We start from the raw sequence: 7,075 nt of genomic DNA on the forward strand, positions 1-7,075 counted from the left end.
AACCCCCACGAGGCCGACGGCCCTCGTAATGGGCCTCAGACGTAATGGCGGCGGTGGTACTACTTAGTACTTCCACCGCCGCCAAGGGGGGCTGGCCGTTATGGCGCCCCCGAGGTGGACAGGTCGCGGGGGGCGTGGTGGAGCAATAATCCCCTCCCCCCCCTCTACAAAGATGCGACCTGCCGGTCGACCCCCCTCCTTTTATTTTATAATATTTCATTTTACTCTATATTATAAATTTTATCTTTATCTTTTATTCCCCTTTATTTTGGCCCCCCTTCTTATGTTTGTTGTGTTTTGTCCATTGTATTTATTTACTTATTATTATTTATTTATTTATTGACTTTTATTTTATCTATTTTATCTATACACCTTTTCATTTACTGATTTTATCTTTTATTTTATCATATTTTTAAGTTTTATGCGGTTTGACCAGGGTGGAGGGACGGGGGGGGACAGACGCGAGCCGGAACTCGCCTCTGTCCCCTCCTTGTCGCGTGCGGAAAAAAATACAATGCAGCGTGTACGAGTATTTGCACATGTATAAAAATCGGATGGCGCGGTAACCAAAATTCTAAATTATACAGCACAAGTTGCAGCAATGCATGCGCATAAGTTAAATTACCAGCATACCGCCGTTTCCTCATACAGTGTGTTCATAACTGGCACTAGGAGGATCGCAGTGCCACCACTGCGAGGAAGCCCAGGACTCTGCGCGGCATAGGCTGGAAGAATGTCCAGCGTGGTCGGCACCGCGCAGAGACCTAAGGGGCGTTATTGGGATGGACCTCCTGTTGCTGGTCGTGGTCGACCACATGATCGGCAGCGAGAGGTCAAGAGCAGCGATTGCCTCCTTCTGCGAGATTGTGATAACGCAGAAGGAGGCAGCGGAGAGGGAGAGGGAAGCCGACCCGCTCTCCGCCAGGAGGCTAACATCGGCGGGGCAACCCCGACGAGGCCGACGGCCCCCGTAGGGGGCCGCAGACGTAATGGCGGCGGTGGTACTACTTAGTACTTCCACCGCCGCCAAGGGGGGCTGGCCGTTAAGGCGCCCCCGAGGTGGACAGGTCGCGGGGGGCGAGGTGGAGCAATAATCCCCTCCCCTCCCCCTCTACAAAGATGCGATCTGCCGGTCGACCCCCCGCCTTTTATTTTATAATATTTCATTTTACTCTATATTATAAATTTTATCTTTATCTTTTATTCCCCTTTATTTTGGCCACCCTTCTTATGTTTGTTGTGTTTTGTCCATTGTATTTATTTACTTATTATTATTTATTTATTTATTGACTTTTATTTTATCTATACACCTTTTCATTTACTGATTTTATCTTTTATTTTATCTTTTTTTTAAGTTTTATGCGGGTTGACCAGGGGGGTGGGACGGGGGGAGGGGACAGACGCGAGCCGGAACTCGCCTCTGTCCCCTCCTTGTCGCGTGCGGAAAAAAATACAATGCAGCGTGTACGAGTATTTGCACATGTATAAAAATCGGATGGCGCGGTAACAAAAATTCTAAATTATACAGCACAAGTTGCAGCAATGCATGCGCATAAGTTAAATTACCTGCATCACCGCCGTTTCCTCATACAGTGTGTTCATAACTGGCACTAGGAGGATCGCAGTGCCACCACTGCGAGGAGGCCCAGGACTCTGCGCGGCATACGCTGGAAGAATGTCCAGCGTGGTCGGCACCGCGCAGAGACCTAAGGGGCGTTATTGGGATGGACCTCTCGTTGCCGGTCGTGGTCGACCACATGATCGGCAGCGAGAGGTCAAGAGCAGCGTTTGCCTCCTTCTGCGAGATTGTGATAACGCAGAAGGAGGCAGCGGGGAGGGAGAGGGAAGCCGACCCGCTCTCCGCCAGGAGGCTAACATCGGCGGGGCAACCCCGACGAGGCCGACGGCCCCCGTAAGGGGCCGCAGACGTAATGGCGGCGGTGGTACTACTTAGTACTTCCACCGCCGCCAAGGGGGGCTGGCCGTTAAGGCGCCCCCGAGGTGGACAGGTCGCGGGGGACGAGGTGGAGCAATAATCCCCTCCCCCCCCTCTACAAAGATGCGACCTGCCGGTCGACCCCCTCCTTTTATTTTATAATATTTCATTTTACTCTATATTATAAATTTTATCTTTATCTTTTATTCCCCTTTATTTTGCCCCCCCTTCTTATGTTTGTTGTGTTTTGTCCATTGTATTTATTTACTTATTATTATTTATTTATTTATTGACTTTTATTTTATCTATTTTATCTATACGCCTTTTCATTTACTGATTTTATCTTTTATTTTATCATATTTTTAAGTTTTATGCGGGTTGACGAGGGGGGTGGGACGGGGGGAGGGGACAGACGCGAGCCGGAACTCGCCTCTGTCCCCTCCTTGTCGCGTGCGGAAAGAAATACAATGCAGCGTGTACGAGTATTTGCACATGTATAAAAATCGGATGGCGCGGTAACAAAAATTCTAAATTATACAGCACAAGTTGCAACAATGCATGCGCATAAGTTAAATTACACGCATACCGCCGTTTCCTCAAACTGTGTGTTCATAACTGGCACTAGGAGGATCGCAGTGCCACCACTGCGAGGAGGCCCAGGACTCTGCGCGGCATACGCTGGAAGAATGTCCAGCGTGGTCGGCACCGCGCAGAGACCTAAGGGGCGTTATTGGGTTGGACCTCCCGTTGCCGATCGTGGTCGACCACATGATCGACAGCGAGTGGTCAAGAGCAGCGATTGCTTCCTTCTGCGAGATTGTGATAACGCAGAAGGAGGCAGCGGAGAGGGAGAGGGAAGCCGACCCGCTCTCCGCCAGGAGGCTAGCATCGGCGGGGCAACCCCCACGAGGCCGACGGCCCTCGTAATGGGCCTCAGACGTAATGGCGGCGGTGGTACTACTTAGTACTTCCACCGCCGCCAAGGGGGGCTGGCCGTTATGGCGCCCCCGAGGTGGACAGGTCGCGGGGGGCGTGGTGGAGCAATAATCCCCTCCCCCCCCCTCTACAAAGATGCGACCTGCCGGTAGACCCCCCTCCTTTTATTTTATAATATTTCATTTTACTCTATATTATAAATTTTATCTTTATCTTTTATTCCCCTTTATTTTGGCCCCCCTTCTTATGTTTGTTGTGTTTTGTCCATTGTATTTATTTACTTATTATTATTTATTTATTTATTGACTTTTATTTTATCTGTGCACCTTTTCATTTACTGATTTTGTCTTTTATTTTATCATATTTTTAAGTTTTATGCGGGTTGACCAGGGGGGTGGGACGGGGGGAGGGGGCAGACGCGAGCCGGAACTCGCCTCTGTCCCCTCCTTGTCGCGTGCGGAAAAATTGCAATGCAGCGTGTACGAGTATTTGCACATGTATAAAAATCGGATGGCGCGGTAACAATAATTCTAAATTATACAGCGCAAGTTGCAGCAATGCATGCGCATAAGTTAAATTATCTGCATACAGCCGTTTCCTCAAACTGTGTGTTCATAACTGGCACTGGGAGGATCGCAGTGCCACAACTGCGAGGAGGCCCAGGACTCTGCGCGGCATACGCTGGAAGAATGTCCAGCGTGGTCGGCACCGCGCAGAGACCTAAGGGGCGTTATTGGGTTGGACCTCTCGTTGCCGGTCGTGGTCGACCACATGATCGGCAGCGAGAGGTCAAGAGCAGCGTTTGCCTCCTTCTGCGAGATTGTGATAACGCAGAAGGAGGCAGCGGGGAGGGAGAGGGAAGCCGACACGCTCTCCGCCAGGAGGCTAGCATCGGCGGGACAACCCCCACGAGGCCGACGGCTCCCGTAATGGGCCTCAGACGTAATGGCGGCAGTGGTACTACTTAGTACTTCCACCGCCGCCAAGGGGGGCTGGCCATTATGGCGCCCCCGAGGTGGACAGGTCGCGGGGGGCGAGGTGGAGCAATAATCCCCTCCCCCCCCCTCTACAAAGATGCGACCTGCCGGTCGACCCCCCTCCTTTTATTTTATAATATTTCATTTTACTCTATATTATAAATTTTATCTTTATCTTTTATTCCCCTTTATTTTGTCCCCCCTTCTTATGTTTGTTGTGTTTTGTCCATTGTATTTATTTACTTATTATTATTTATTTATTTATTGACTTTTATTTTATCTATTTTATCTATACACCTTTTCATTTACTGATTTTATCTTTTATTTTATCATATTTTTAAGTTTTATGCGGGTTGACCAGGGTGGAGGGACGGGGGGGGGGACAGACGCGAGCCGGAACTCGCCTCTGTCCCCTCCTTGTCGCGTGCGGAAAAAAATACAATGCAGCGTGTACGAGTATTTGCACATGTATAAAAATCGGATGGCGCGGTAACAAAAATTCTAAATTATACAGCACAAGTTGCAGCAATGCATGCGCATAAGTTAAATTACCTGTATACCGCCGTTTCCTCATACAGTGTGTTCATAACTGGCACTAGGAGGATCGCAGTGCCACCACTGCGAGGAGGCCCAGGACTCTGCGCGGCATACGCTGGAAGAATGTCCAGCGTGGTCGGCACCGCGCAGAGACCTAAGGGGCGTTATTGGGATGGACCTCCTGTTGCCGGTCGTGGTCGACCACATGATCGGCAGCGAGAGGTCAAGAGCAGCGATTGCCTCCTTCTGCGAGATTGTGATAACGCAGAAGGAGGCAGCGGGGAGGGAGAGGGAAGCCGACCCGCTCATCGCCAGGAGGCTAACATCGGCGGGGCAACCCCGACGAGGCCGACGGCCCCCGTGAGGGGCCGCAGACGTAATGGCGGCGGTGGTACTACTTAGTACTTCCACCGCCGCCAAGGGGGGCTGGCCGTTAAGGCGCCCCCGAGGTGGACAGGTCGCGGGGGGCGAGGTGGAGCAATAATCCCCTCCCCCCCCTCTACAAAGATGCGACCTGCCGGTCGACCCCCTCCTTTTATTTTATAATATTTCATTTTACTCTATATTATAAATTTTATCTTTATCTTTTATTCCCCTTTATTTTGCCCCCCCTTCTTATGTTTGTTGTGTTTTGTCCATTGTATTTATTTACTTATTATTATTTATTTATTTATTGACTTTTATTTTATCTATACACCTTTTCATTTACTGATTTTATCTTTTATTTTATCATATTTTTAAGTTTTATGCGGGTTGACCAGGGGGGTGGGACGGGGGGAGGGGGCAGACGCGAGCCGGAACTCTTCTCAGTCCCCTCCTTGTCGCGTGCGGAAAAAATGCAATGCAGCGTGTACGAGTATTTGCACATGTATAAAAATCGGATGGCGCGGTAACAAAAATTCTAAATTATACAGCACAAGTTGCAGCAATGCATGCGCATAAGTTAAATTACCTGCATACCGCCGTTTCCTCATACAGTGTGTTCATAACTGGCACTAGGAGGATCGCAGTGCCACCACTGCGAGGAGGCCCAGGACTCCGCGCGGCATACGCTGGAAGAATGTCCAGCGTGGTCGGCACCGCGCAGAGACCTAAGGGGCGTTATTGGGATGGACCTCCTGTTGCCGGTCGTGGTCGACCACATGATCGGCAGCGAGAGGTCAAGAGCAGCGTTTGCCTCCTTCTGCGAGATTGTGATAACGCAGAAGGAGGCAGCGGGGAGGGAGAGGGAAGCCGACACGCTCTCCGCCAGGAGGCTAGCATCGGCGGGACAACCCCCACGAGGCCGACGGCTCCCGTAATGGGCCTCAGACGTAATGGCGGCAGTGGTACTACTTAGTACTTCCACCGCCGCCAAGGGGGGCTGGCCATTATGGCGCCCCCGAGGTGGACAGGTCGCGGGGGGCGAGGTGGAGCAATAATCCCCTCCCCCCCCCTCTACAAAGATGCGACCTGCCGGTCGACCCCCCTCCTTTTATTTTATAATATTTCATTTTACTCTATATTATAAATTTTATCTTTATCTTTTATTCCCCTTTATTTTGTCCCCCCTTCTTATGTTTGTTGTGTTTTGTCCATTGTATTTATTTACTTATTATTATTTATTTATTTATTGACTTTTATTTTATCTATTTTATCTATACACCTTTTCATTTACTGATTTTATCTTTTATTTTATCATATTTTTAAGTTTTATGCGGGTTGACCAGGGTGGAGGGACGGGGGGGGGGACAGACGCGAGCCGGAACTCGCCTCTGTCCCCTCCTTGTCGCGTGCGGAAAAAAATACAATGCAGCGTGTACGAGTATTTGCACATGTATAAAAATCGGATGGCGCGGTAACAAAAATTCTAAATTATACAGCACAAGTTGCAGCAATGCATGCGCATAAGTTAAATTACCTGTATACCGCCGTTTCCTCATACAGTGTGTTCATAACTGGCACTAGGAGGATCGCAGTGCCACCACTGCGAGGAGGCCCAGGACTCTGCGCGGCATACGCTGGAAGAATGTCCAGCGTGGTCGGCACCGCGCAGAGACCTAAGGGGCGTTATTGGGATGGACCTCCTGTTGCCGGTCGTGGTCGACCACATGATCGGCAGCGAGAGGTCAAGAGCAGCGATTGCCTCCTTCTGCGAGATTGTGATAACGCAGAAGGAGGCAGCGGGGAGGGAGAGGGAAGCCGACCCGCTCATCGCCAGGAGGCTAACATCGGCGGGGCAACCCCGACGAGGCCGACGGCCCCCGTGAGGGGCCGCAGACGTAATGGCGGCGGTGGTACTACTTAGTACTTCCACCGCCGCCAAGGGGGGCTGGCCGTTAAGGCGCCCCCGAGGTGGACAGGTCGCGGGGGGCGAGGTGGAGCAATAATCCCCTCCCCCCCCTCTACAAAGATGCGACCTGCCGGTCGACCCCCTCCTTTTATTTTATAATATTTCATTTTACTCTATATTATAAATTTTATCTTTATCTTTTATTCCCCTTTATTTTGTCCCCCCTTCTTATGTTTGTTGTGTTTTGTCCATTGTATTTATTTACTTATTATTATTTATTTATTTATTGACTTTTATTTTATCTATTTTATCTATACACCTTTTCATTTACTGATTTTATCTTTTATTTTATCATATTTTTAAGTTTTATGCGGGTTGACCAGGGTGGAGGGACGGGGGGGGGGACAGACGCGAGCC

Source organism: Lasioglossum baleicum, unplaced genomic scaffold (genome assembly GCF_051020765.1).
Source record: "Lasioglossum baleicum unplaced genomic scaffold, iyLasBale1 scaffold0029, whole genome shotgun sequence".
NCBI classification, from domain to species: domain Eukaryota; kingdom Metazoa; phylum Arthropoda; class Insecta; order Hymenoptera; family Halictidae; genus Lasioglossum; species Lasioglossum baleicum.